This window comes from Zonotrichia albicollis, chromosome 5, assembly GCF_047830755.1.
Source record: "Zonotrichia albicollis isolate bZonAlb1 chromosome 5, bZonAlb1.hap1, whole genome shotgun sequence".
NCBI classification, from domain to species: Eukaryota; Metazoa; Chordata; class Aves; order Passeriformes; family Passerellidae; genus Zonotrichia; species Zonotrichia albicollis.
The window spans coordinates 50,593,590-50,607,836 of record NC_133823.1 but is presented as its reverse complement, the minus strand read 5'-3'; positions in this window follow the sequence as shown (position 1 = coordinate 50,607,836).

Sequence of the window (14,247 nt, the reverse complement as noted above, 5' to 3'; positions counted from 1 at the left end):
ATTACAGAAGCAGGTGGAGGATGCAGGGCCACTTTACTTATTCAAAAAGTCAAGACCAACCAGCAGCAGTCTTGTCACATGGTTCCTCTGCCTGATGCACCTCCCCACCCCAGCTGTGCCAGGCACCATGTACAGAAGCTCAAGGCATCTATCAGAAGCACAGCCAAGCAAACACACACAAACATCCCTGTGCCAAGAGGCTGATATATTTTTTTCTCTCTCTTCCATGGCTTCCAGATCCAATTGGCTCCGTTTCTATGAGACTTCTTATTTTTCTAATTTTCAACACTGCAAACCCTGCCTGAAGCCTCCCAAACTATTTCCCATGCCATGACTCAGGTGTTGGTCACAGCACCAAAGCATGGACTCCCAGGAGAGAAAGAAGATAGGGATGAGTTGTATTAAATTCTAACACGGTACTTCAAGCCGTCCTCTGGGCATGGATCCATGAAGATTGTTGCACCCCAGCCTGACCAACCCAGCTGGTGTGCCCCATCTTGTCCCCCCAGACCAAGCAGTCCCCGGCTCTCCAGTTAAACTGGCCAGACAAGGCATTTTGCTCTGTTGTAGCCCCTTCAGCCACACAGACCTCAGAGCTGGTGCTGGGAATTTCTGCCAGGGACTTCAAAGAGGGCAGGATTCAACGCATCGTTTGAAGCCCAGCCCCGTTCCCTGTCCTTAGGCAAGCGGAGGAGCCATGAGAACAGCTCAGAAACCTCAGCTGCTTCAAAGCACATCTGTCTACCTTGGGAAATAAGTGGTGCCCTAAAAACACATCTGCCCCCCGCACCTGCAAGACAGGAGACCCTGAGAGTTCATGCTGCCTGAGATGGAGGTGAGTGCCCGTGCCCTGTTTGCCAACTGCACAGTCCTCAGATGTCTGAGTCCCTCCCATTTTACATCCCATCCCAGCTCTTCCTGCTGCATACTGCCACAAAAGCTGTGCCAGTCCAAAGGCTTTACCTGAATAAAGGCATAATCCTGTCTAGAATGCACGGCCTGATAGCTCAGCTTCCCTGAGAGCAGTGGTTGGAAAAAGAGCACAGCAATAGTTTAGTAGCATTATGGCAATCTCCTCTCAATTAATAGTTTATTGCAGTAATTTGGCCTGTTTTGCTACTTGTAGGTCATCAGCATGAAGTCACTCTCCCCCAAAGGGGCTCATAATTCAGATGTTTTCCCTCTGTGCCCTGTTCCTCCTCACATCCCGTCCCACCCAAGCACGAGGTCAAGCAGCCTCCTCATTTCCCTGGGAAGTCCATGGAAGCATTTTGCAAGTGAAGGGATCTGATGCTTAAAAATCCAAATAAAACAGGACAAGGGGATGTCCCCCCAAGCCTGGGCACTCAAGAGAGGCTGGATGAATGAATGTTCTCCTCATGCCAAGAAGACGAGTTTTGGGAACAGCTCTGTGCTTGTGTGTTCCCCAGATGGTGCCAGGACACCCTCTTGGTAAGAGTGAGTTAATGCGGACCAAATCTGTGCCGAGGCATTTGCTCACACTGGAGCTGTGGAATGGTCAGGGCCAGGGCCAAGACACTGTATTGGCCATTCATGGACACCAGGGCCATGGAGCAGTGGGACGTGCCTGTGCTGATCTCACACTGCCAGATCAGTGTGTGACCTGTTTAGAAAAGCAAAGGCACCACGTTTTCTGTAAGAAAAAGGCCAAAGGGAAGTTCTGAAGGAGTCTTAAGACACTTCATGACTCCTTGGAGGAGCTGGTCCAGGATACCAGTGCATGAGGCAGCAGGTAGCCTTGGGGAGATGTCCCTTTTGTCTCTGGGATTCTGTTCCCCATCTGCCCAATGGGAAAAACCAGCATGTTCCCTTCTCACAGAGGTGTTAGAGTTGTACATCAACAAACACAAGGTGACAAAGGCATCTTCAAGCTAAAATAATCCCAGTCATTTTTGTCATCTCCAGCTTCAAAGATACAAGCTCCAATATTTTGTCTGCTTGGGAAGTGGAAAAACATTCTTCTTGTCCAATACAGATCCATGCCAACAGCAGGCAAAGTTTTGGCCTATTGAATTAATTAACATAGTTTTTAATTAAGACTCCAAATTTCACTCAGCCTGGTTTGGGGCATGTCTGCACAGATGGGAGCAGACACACACAGGCTCTTCTGTCTGCCTTCCAACCCAGCTCGACTGAGCTGGCTTCAGCATCACAGCAAGCTTGCATGAGCTCTCTGGCTATGGAAGGGAGCTGAAACTGCCTCCTAACAGGCAGGGTGGAATATTTTAGCCCAGCACTGCATGAACATGGCTTCATGGCTTCTTGATGAGGCTGGCTTGTGCCCAGTTGGCTTGCAGAGCAAGAGATTTCACATCTGTTTGCATCCATCCATACATGCCCTTGTATGCCTGTTTTCAAGTTTACTAAATACCTTTTTATTTGGCCACCCACTACTGGAAGTATTTTCATGACAGCTTTTAAGAATTGCAGTTTTCCGTTTCACTGTTTCCTTGTACTCTATGAAGCCAAATTATTGTGGTGTTCTCAATAATCAGCAAAAAAATCAGCAATGGAAACATATATTATTATAACAGCATTAAATAGCAACAAATTAATTACATTTGTAAAATGTTTTTGTTTCTGGTAATCACAGGTGTTGTTTACAACACAGGTTTTATTTCATATGGGGGTGTATGCAATGATCTATTATTTTGTCAATTTTGTCTAAAAATAGTACATTCATTGGTACTTACTTTAATAAAATACACAACCAGAGTAAAATCTACATGACATGGAAATATCCAAGGAATGGATGCAGTCACAGGAAGACAAACCATTCCCATTTCATCTGTTTTAATGTTAAGCCAAGTTTTGGATAAACATACACACAAATACACACAAAACACAGCTGAAACAATCCCAGCATTTACTATGATTAGTTTTCAGCACTATGGATTTGTTCAGAGTGAACTCTGTCACCAAGAAGGAATCCTCTGGACACAGAATAATAGGAAATACAAAAAACGTATACAGAGGAAAAACCTTTTCAGAGGAACACAATTCAAAATTTGCAGGGACATAATTTACAATGAATGAAGTAATTTACCCAGGGAAGGAGGAAGCTTGCAATAATTCATTTGAAGTGGCTTTCTTTGCAAAAACACTGTCCAAGATAAGGCTTATCAGAGGCATTCTTATAGCTTGTGGGTGCAATTGAAGTAGTCTGTGCAGTTATTCTGACAGAAAACATACAAGCAAATTAAATAGATTTAACCATTTGCTGTTCACAGCAGCAGTAATGTCCAATGCTCCTTGTGACTCTCAACCAAAAGTTTTGCTAATGACATTGGTATTTTGATAATATTGCCAAGAAAAGGCAAAATTATCATTCCTACATAAATAACAGTGTCACCAAAGAGAGAAATTAGAAGGAGAGGCTGCTGGAAAAGAAGCCTAGAACAAAAAGCCATACTAAGTAGCACTATGACTTGCTTCTCAACAGCAGTATTTGCAGTCCTTTATTCAAGGCAGCCCCAAAAATCCAAGCTCACAGCTGTTCCCAGGGCACAGCAGCTTTCAGAGCCATTGTGTAAGCAGGAGATTGGTTAGGTTCTCCAGACAAACTGGAATGTTTTGCTGCTGGTGTCAGTGTACAGCCATCAGGAGAGACATCACCAGCAACCTTCAGCCCTCCCAGTAACACAAACAGGAGTTGCAATCGGGGATCAAAGCAACATCCAGCCTGTTACTATTGCTGAAATGAAACAGATGCTTCATGGAATGATAAACAGAAGCCCACCAAAACCCTCCTGTTTTATTTTCCTCTTATAGCCTATTTCTCTGCTGTGTGCCTGTACTATTCAGCCTACCAAGACCCCCCAAAGTCTGTTAGAACCCTGCAGAACTGATCCTGTTGGAGATCTCTGTCCATCCTCCACATTTACAGGCTGTAGGAAAGGTTAATTGCTTGAGCATCTGTGTAGGGGCAGGAGGTGTTTCTGCACCAGAAAACTCTGACACAGTCCCCAGGCTCAGGAGGACAGGGAAAATGAGATTTCCTCTTCTCTCACATTTGCTATGGTCCACTTCTTGGAGCTTAATCCAAGCTCTTCAGGGCTCTCAAAGAAATAAATTAACAAGGCTGGACACTGCAGCTGCCAAAACAAAAGTTTAGTCCACAGTCATGGGAATTAAAATTACTTATGGGCTGAGGCAAAATCTTCCCTAAGCAGACAAATTTTCTGATCACCTGCAGAGGAAAATGCTCCAGTTATAGAGAGGACTGTAACTAAGCAGCTATTCAGGTTTGGCTGAAAGGATTTGGCCTGCAGAGAGTATTGATTCTTGGTTGGAGTTGATGTGCCTTACAGAACTGAGCACTTGAAGGGCTCGGGGGGAAGGTGAGCAAGAGAACTTGAGACATTTCAACCAACAAGATGACAAGGAGAAGTGCTTTACACACTGACCAAAGCTTAAGGAAAGTAATGCCTATTTCTGGGTAGTCAATTGGTTTGATGAATTTCAGCTTATGGCCAGAGACACAGAATAGAGGATGCAAGGAATGAAGAGACACTTGCTTAAACCAACTTTTCCTTTGAGGAACCAACCCCATGGGTGTCTTCTGAGAACACTAAGTATCGGTGTATCTGTATTTTATTAACTTCACTCATGTCCGACATCTATCTTATCTTTCAGCTAGGTATTCTGCATGCTGAAGCCCACACAAGCCCAAGCTCAGTCTTAATTGCATGGACTCAGCTCACAATCAGGTTCAAGACAAGTTTTGGGGAAGCAAAGATTCCAGCGTGTAACTACGCCATCTTATTTCAAAAGTTCCATACCTTCTGGGTGATTTTTTTCATGGGCACCTCCTCACAGCACTAATTCCTTCACACCACAGCCAACAAACTCAAACACTCTTCACAGCACAGCCAACAAATTCCACTCTTTTGTAGCACTCGTCTTCTTATTGGACACAGCTGTGGCCTATTAAGGGCAGGTCTGTTCCTAATCTTTCATGATTGGTACAGCTGCAACTCCTCAGAGGTGAGATTACCTTCTGCATTATTTTCTTACATTCTATCCCTTCACATGTAACCACTCACAGCATACGCAGCCTGTCCACAGTGTGCTATCCAATCCACCACCTTTTATTCCTCTATCAAGGTTAATCAGTCTCAAGGACCTCAACAGCCACTCAGATGAGTAGAAAATATAATTTACTCTGCTGTTGCAGAGCAGTAGGATGCAAGTTTGCAGACATTCAGGTTTGTAGCTGCTGTATTGAGGTGCAAACCCAGATGAAGAAACAATCTGGGCTTTGTTCATCATTTGTTCCCTGTGCCAAAGGATGGTCTGGCCTGCCCTGCCCTGCCTGCCCAAGGGACACAGATGCACTGGGATACCTACAGGGCTGTCAGATGCCTCCTGCTACATCATCCTTGTTCCTGTGGTTGATGTTCCTGTGTGTCTGTGTCCAGACGCACTCTCAACTCCTTTGCCACATAAAGGGACATGAAAAGAGAAAACCAGGTAATGTTGTTTTACAGCACTCCCACAAGCTTTTGCAAGAACATGCTGTAAGTGACTGTTCGTTTGGATTAGTTCATCAAAAGACCTTTGTAAGATGCCCATTCTTTGCACATCAATAAAGAGAGGCAAGAGGTGGATTATTTTGATGCTGTGTTTGTTTCTGAGTTTGATGTTTGTCCCCCATGAGCACGTAAGTATGGTGGGAGCTGCAGGTTCAGCAGGTTTTCCCACCTTAGGTAGCTGAGTAGGTATTTGTTGTCAACTATCACCCAGCCCACAAATGCCTTTCCTTGCTGCCTCTCAGAAAACCACAAGGCACAAAAATCTGTGCCTTATGTCCCTACAGTGTCTTGCAGTGATATCTCTGACATGCTCTGACTGCAGAAACAATTCTGTCCTTTCTGGAACTCCATATAGCTCCACATCCCCTGCCAAGCTCTACACAAATCTTGCTCCAGCATTAATTCAACTAGAAAATACAATTTTCTGTCTGCTGTCAAGGTAGGAAGTTTTACCTTGGTTTTGTCAGGAAAGTATTTTCCTTCCATCCATGGACTCCATCCATTGCCAGGCTCCCTGCCCTATCCCATCCAGGGAGTCCTCTCCAGATCAGGAAAGATATACAACACTCACAACTGGAATACTTGGGGATTTTTTCATGCTCCACAGTTGCCAAAATAAACTCTCCATGAGATAGAGTCAAAAAAATCACTAACAGAGTGAGTTATGCTCTGATTGCTGCATTCCTCTCTGCTTTCCCTGGGGCTTGCTTGCTGCACAGCCCTTCGAGGAAGGGTTCTGCAGGCTGGGTTTGTTTGTGTACCCTTTTCAGGATTTAACTCTAGCAGCACCTTAAGGCAGCTCATGAATGAATGGGTGGATTAAGGAATACAAAATATGAGCAAACAGTGTTCTGAGCACAGCCCCTGATATGCTTTATCCCACACTTGTTGGGCCAGGCTGAGGGCAGGGGGATGTATTTGTGACCCACCAGGCTCATGCTGCATGAAAGCAGCATGGGTTTTGAATTCCCCACTGTTTCATTTTACTGAGTTTTTCCTTCTCTTTCCCTGCACTGAGAGGAAAACCAAAGCTCTCTCATGGTCATGATGTTCCCTTTTCTTCATCCTCCTGAGTCCCCTCAGCCGCTCCCCAAGCATGTGGCCTGCAACCTGAGCTGTGGGCTATATGAGGCCATGCTACTCATCCCACTCACATTTTCTGCCTTTAGTCACCACCTCATTCCCTTCCCTCACCTCTGTTTGTTTTCCCAACTGATGAAAACATGGACAAAGCCTTTCCTCACCTGCAACTCTTTCCTGGCTAAAGCAGTCACTGAAAACACTTTACATGACCTGCATTACCCAGAGCTTCTCACATCATCATATTCAGCTTTTTCATTCCTGTGGCTTTAGTCACCTTTTCAATAGTTGCTGCACCCCTTTACACATGTAGAGACCTGGCTGGCCGGTTCATTCATTCCCTAACCATCTTAATGGGTTTTTGGTGCTGTAGTGCAGTCTGGGCCACACTTTGTCTCTCTGGGGTGACATGGTGAAGGACCCACACAGTCTCACTGCTGTTGGCATCTCGTCTCTCTTCCCCTGGGAACTTCCAGCCATACGGGGACTTTTTGGACAATAAATTGTATTTTAGTGGCTTGAAAGACCATCCTATGGAGAGATGTCCCAGGTGTTTCTCTCTTCCACAGGCCTAATGTCCAGTGTTGGACCAATCTTATGACTCTATGTTCATTATATTTTATGGACATCTCCTACTAAAGTTGTGATTTAAAGCCTGAGGATTGAGATCACTCTTCTGTCCCTTCAGCAGGCTCAATACAGGTTTCAGGTTTATAAGGGCAATGCCGTAGCATCAAGTAAATACTAAAATCTACTTTGTGCTGGGCAAGAATAGCTTGGTGCCACATGGATGTGACAGTCACTCCCCTATCATGGCAAGGTGACCTCCTTAGCACTTTAATGCACTTAAATATGACACCATTCTTCTACAAACAGCTCTAGGGACTGACTGGAAAAGCATCTGCTTCCTGCTGCCCTATCTCCATGCTGTGGCCAGGCTGGGGACACAAGGTGCCAGCTGGGGTGAGCGGCTGAAACAGAACCTGGAAACCAGGAAACCTGGGACTCTCTGGGACAGATCCCTTGGGAATACTCGTGTCAGGCACTCCTCAGTACTGCTGTCTGCAAGGAATGACTTTTGATGGGTTTCACAGCACAAACTCCCATCTCTCCATCAGTTGACCACATCCCCTTCCTCCCATTCTTTCTTCCAGCTATTTATTTGTCCCAAATAACTTCCATGGCTGGTAGGGGAAAGGTGGGACAGCTGTGGAAAGCAAATCCCCCGTGGCACACTGAGAGGGTGCAGACCTGTTAGCACTCCCAGGAGCTCACTTCCTCAGACTGTGCACACTCCCTGCCCAGAGTCTGCCAATTTATGAATAAAAACCTGTGTTCTGCAGAAAACATTGGTGTTGCAGCTGGGATTGGAACCCAGGCAAGGCTCTGCTGCCTCACACAGCCCAGCTTCCCTAGCAGTGGACACTCGCTGAAGCAGAGAGGTGGATTACCCTGTCTAAGAATGAAATTGCAGCTCACCTCTTTCCAGGGCTGGTTTGCCTGGAAAAGTCTTCCTTTCCCCTGAATTTGCCTTGGTTTGCCTGCTTTAATGGGAAAAGTGCTTTTTTGTTTTAATGGGTCATGAAAACAGTTCATGTCCTCTAAAGTATTAGGGCAGTTATAACCTCAAACAATGATATTTTAGTTTTCCATTAAACACCTTCATGTGCTGTTTTTAGGAATGGACAGTACAACCTATATAAAAACTTGAACTACACAAACATCAACTTTCAGAGTGGAAAGAGGACAAATTTCTAAGCACACCACAAGCCAGAAAAAACACTCTCAAATTAAATGGAAAGACACTGGATTGTGCAAGCCCTTGGGAATATCCTGGATATCCAGTCACCATAAGGTAAATATGAATTGGAACCAAGATCAGGTTTACCTAATCTATAAAGATTAATCAAATGAACTCCTGAAATAATTCTGGGCTTTGAACATGGGATAATTAGAACCAAAGCAAGCATTTTGTTCCTCAAAGCTCATTTCCTTCAGCCAACAGATTTTCTAAGCCCAGGAGCAGAGTTGTGCCTGTAGTGTCAGTGGCTTTGCTAACAGCATTTGGGTTAAGAATCCATTTCTTGAGAAAGGAGCAAAAAGTTTTGAGCTGATAAAAAATTTCTGCTTATGAAAAAGTATCTCTGGCAACAGCAAAAGAAGCTCTGAAGATCAAAATAGTGGTTCAGGAGCATGATCTGTCCTGAAGCAACTCTTTGAATAGTCTGAGGATTCTAAGATTTGCAAAGCTGAACTAATTGAGGTTTGTGACAGCACAGAGAGGCAAATCAGTGTCACTCCAGTGGCCACAGGAGGGTTACCTGAGGTGTTGAAATGTCTGAAACTGCCACTGGCAGAGGACGGAATACAGTTTACAACCCTGCATTTTCACCCATTAAATAGAGCAGTCATGCCACTCTGGCTGGCTCTCTCTGGTATGACAGTTAGACTGTGATATTTGCTAGTGGACCTGACTTCAAGAGGGAAAATACATCCCAAGTTTCCAGTTGTAACTATTTGCAATCTGAGATCCAAGCAGGAGCCCCTCAGCAAAGCATCTTCCTACAAACCAAGCAAGAATGCTCCCACCAAGTATGTTTAACCAGTGTACAGGGACTGTATAAAAGGAAAATTAGAAACTTAACCAAGGCAAACAAAATGAATGGCAGATAGAAAATAAAAACAAATATGAAGGTGTAATTTTACGTATCACTGGAAAATTCCACCAGCTCAAGTGTCAAGATCTGTGTATAAATTCGGTATAAGCAATAAAGAGCTGATTTTCAAGGCTGCTCTTGTTATTTTTACCATTGCCATTTGAGCATCTTTATTTGGTTTAAAACTATGACACTAAGAATACAATAAGCCCATGAAATTAATTTTGACTGGATTTGACAGATTAGAAAATATACCTCGTGCAGACATAAATCTGTTTTAGTACAGCAGAATGACGTTAACTTTATTTTAATGCACAAACACACACCAGTGCCTTGCTGAGCCCCAGAGCAGGAGGTGAGTTAATGCCAGTTCTGATGCACCCAGGGACACAGGCTATTATACAACTTTTTACACCATGTGACCCAAATTCACCAGCCACAGAATAGGTCATAGAAATTATTTGGTTTGGAAGGGGCCTTTAAAGATCCTCTCCAACCCCAGCAAGCAAATTCAGTTCTGCATCTCTTCTTCCATACTGACTGGTAGTTACAAAGGAAGCTATTGGGTTCTGCTGACAGAATTGAGCTTTACTAGTGCCACAGGGCTGCCAGCCCTCTCTGAGGCACCATAGAGCAGGTCCTGTCTGAGATGCATCCAAAAGAGGAGGAGGCACAAGGAAATTGGGTGAGAAATTCCTGGTGTTAGTCTTTCTAATATAAATTATATCAATTTGAAAAATCCTGAGCAATTCATGCAATTCTCAAATCAGAGTTTTGGCTCATGGAACTTGCTATCTTTGCAGACCTGAAAGCAAAATAATAACATAAAACCTTCAAAAACTCACAAGGCCAAAAAGAACAGCAATAGCTTATGCTATGGCTATGGATATGAACTGGCCCACACTTCAGTGTGTAAAATCAGCTGTGTCTGCTCTATCAACATTCATTGAAGGAATCACAGGAAGTAAATAATGGGAGAAAAGTTTCCTATCTCTCATAAAATGCAGAGATTATTTAATAATATTTAGCTTTAAAAAGTTTACACACATTTGTGTGAGTTTTTTTCCCAGTTTGAAAACAAGCCCAGAAAATTTCATCCCAAAAGCTGAAAATTGTAACAAATTGCAACCCAAGTTAGAATGAAAACCATTATACAACTTCATCTTTGTTATGTTAATTTACAGCTCCTGTTCCCTTAGGCCTAGCAGAATGCCAGAGTCTGGTCTCTTATCAGTCTTTCCCCAGGACAAGAGGTTCCTGTGGTCCCTCATGTTTAGATATAAAACACAAGGGATTGAATTTTGGTTCAATTTTGAAACCCTGTGTGTTCAAGTCCTCTTCCTGTAGCATGGTTTAGAAAAGCAAGAGCCACCAGACTGACATTGCATAAAAGTTGTCTTTGCCTGAATTCATGATCCTTGAACAGATGTGTAGGCACATCGAGGCATGGTGTGCACACAGAGAGGAAAACTGCACCATCATGAACATACAACATGCTATGGATTAGCTGTATACTTTATATTAACATTTTAACATATAGATCTTGTGACATGAACTGCAATGAGGGAGAAGGGGAGCTGGTTAAATCTACCCAAGGTACCACGTTCATGGAGAAAAGTAAATTCTGGTTTATCACAACCCTACTGGTGCACTCCCAAAGACATCCACATCACCCTTCCCTGAGGGAATTATCCTGTGCACATCTTCTGGGCTGCTCTCTCCTTGTCCACCAGAGGCCTCCTGCCCCACCCTTCACTGGCAGCAGCAGGAGCACTTCACATCTCTGAGATTGCTCCAGGTGGAGAGTGCAACAGGGATGCACAGCCCCAGAGCTCTAAGATTGCTCCAGATGGAGGGTGTAACAGGGATGCACAGCCCCAGCCCCACCCTCAGCCCTTTGCCCATCACCTACACCTGGCAAAGGTAAAAATGCTCTGGGTTCACCATCTTTAAGGCAATTCTCCCCAGAAGCTCCCACCAGGTGTTTCTAATCTCCTCCTTTCCTCACCATGCACTTTATGTGCACACATTTGAATTAATGAAAAATGAATCAAAGCATCTGCATTGAGCAGGGCACAAGTGAGAGGACTGGGAGTGGAGAGGGAAGGGCAGGTGTGGAGCAAGACTGCAGTGCCTCCCCATCCAAGGGGGCAGAGAGTGAGTGGTGACTTGAACATCTGTTATTCAGCAGTGTGGCTTCCTCCTGAATCTGCAATTCACTCAGTCTTGTGTGGGAATTCCCACAGGACACATTTTGGAAGGGTTAGTGAATAAGTGTGAGCAGCTGTACATGCTCACTTTGAAAGATTATCCTTTCCTCTCCAGGACTTTACACATATTTAGATTTAACTCTATCTCATCATCAACTTTCTGCTAAACAGGCATCCCTCTCTGGCTTTAAAATAACCATTGGCTGTTACATAAACACTGGGTTGACATTTTGCAAGCAATTTAACTTGTTTCCCCCCACTTTTCCCCTACCTTTTGAACACAAGGGAGTTACCCCCTATGTGCAGCTTCCCAGCAGGTGCCTGGCCCCATCTGTTTGCAAACCCACATTCACAAAATCCAGCCCACATGCACTCAGCCTTGCTCCAGCCAACACCTCATGCAGTCTCTATGCTGAGTATTGCTTCCAGCTGCTCCCCCTTCCCTTCAGCTGAGGCACAGCCTTTTTTCTGCCCTTCACAAGGAGCTCTTGGTGCAAACTGGCTCATCAACCAAGTACTCTTGCTGCTGGTTGCCTCTGAGTAGCTGTGTTGCCCGACTGACAGGCAGCTATTGCTCATCCAAAGCATGTCTCTCAGCCATCAGAGACCTCCAAATGAAGTTTCTTCACCCAGTACTCAATGCCAGATGAAGGGTTGGGCGTTTTATCTTCCCATTTTTCAAGGACCTACTCAGGACCACAAGTGACCTTCAGCTGTGATAGTGCCACAATAATGGCAGCATTTGGAACTGCACACATCTTAAAAGCAAGTAAAGAAGACTTAAAATTGACTTGATTTTTTCACACTGCTGTAATCACACATGTATCTCAACAACAAAATATCAAACCCTAGATGTTTTGAACAGTACAGACTATTTCTGTTGGAAGGGACCTTCAACAACCATCTAGTTCAAGTTCAATTCAGAGCAGATATCTGATTGGGTGCTTCCTTTTTTTCCTTTAAAGCCACTTGAACAAAAATTACAGCACTGTGCTTTCTACTACACTCTGATCTTTCAAATACTTCACAGGCAAGCCCAAGAACACTGCAATTCCCATCACCATGTGCTGTGCCCACAGTGGACTGAATTTCATACAATCATAGAATAGTTTGAGTTGGAAGGGACCTTAAAGATCATCTAATTCCAATCCCCAGATATGGGCAGGGACACCTTCCACAAGACCAGGTTGCTCAAGGCTCCATCCAGCCTGGCCTTGAACACTTTCAGGGATGGGACATCCACAGCTTCTCTAGGCAACCCATTCCAGTGCCTCACCACCCTCACAGTAAAGAATTTCTTCTTAAAATCTAATCTAAACCTGCTTTCTGTCATTCTCCTTCGTCCTATCATGCCGTGGCCTTGTCAAAAGCCCCTCTCCAGCCCTCCTGGAGATCCTTTAGGTAATGGAAGGTGCTGTAACATCTCCCCAGAGCCTTTTCTAAGTTGAACAACCCCAGCCTTCTCAGCCTGTCTCCATAGCAGAGGTTCTCCAGCCCTTAGAGCCTCTTTGTGACCTCTTTTAGAACTTGCTCCAACAGCTCCATGTCCTTCTTATGTTGGGGGATGCCAGGGCTGGATCCCACTGAGATCCAGGTGGGAACTCAGCTGAGAGGAGTAGAGGAGAAGAATCAAACTGGGCTGTACATTGTATTTGTGGACTTAAAACCAGCATTTTATAGGAACTGTGGTAGGTGAGAGCCTGGCAGAAGACAAGCCCAGACACAGTGTTCCACCTTTAATCCAATTGCTGCAGGTGTTGGGGGGCACAAAAAGAGATGTTTCACCCCTAATGCCTCATGGCCCCCAGGAATGCCAGACCTTTGGGACAGGTACGGGTGTAGCAGGGCACTGGGACCATCCTGCCCTGAAGCCCAGGATGTAACATGAGATAAACATCACATAATTACTGTAATCCTGGGAATCTGTCCTGATTTACTCCCAGGCAGGGACTGGGCTGCACTCACTGCAATTCCCCATAACAGTGGAGAATTTGCTGCACACCAGGGTTTGAGCTCCTGATGAAGGAATGACCCAAGGCCAGCCTGGGAGCAGCATGGTTTGTTGGTCTTTAATTTGTACACAGCCCAGTGCCACTCAGCAAGAGGAAGGAGAGTGGGTCCCAGTGGCCGCCTGCCCCCATGAGAAAGATCTTCCTTCCTGAGGAATAATCACATGAAAATTCTCAAATTTTAGACCAAATTCTAAGCAGGAGTAATCCTGTCTCCCTCACACACATCTATCATTCCATTTAATTTTTACTATTTTTTCTTCTGCAAAATATACAATAAGGCAAAAAAGTTATAGAAAGAGGTTTTTCTAAAGAGACCAATGCTGTGTCATTTCCTAGATTGCATTCTTTTCTTTCTCTGTCCTATTTCAGAGAAAGCCACTTTCTTATCCCTGCTGCTGCCAACCTCCTACTTACAAGAGAATGAATCCAAAATAAACTCATTAATTCCAGTGAAGATACATTGGAATTATTTCAATATAACTCCAAGAATATTTTTTTCCTGATACTCCTTAACCACTGCACGGATTCCTGTTATGCACTCAGATTTCAGTTCCAGTCTGTGTCCAGCACTCTTAGTAGCCCAATTAATATAAAAAACCCCTTAGTTATACTAGAAATTAAAGAAGAAACAAAGGCCTTGTCTCAGTTAACAGTTGGTCTTCACCTGAAAGAAAGAAAGTGTAAGGCTTTTCTTTCCTTCAATTTTTTAATTTAAAAAGAGACATTCATTAAT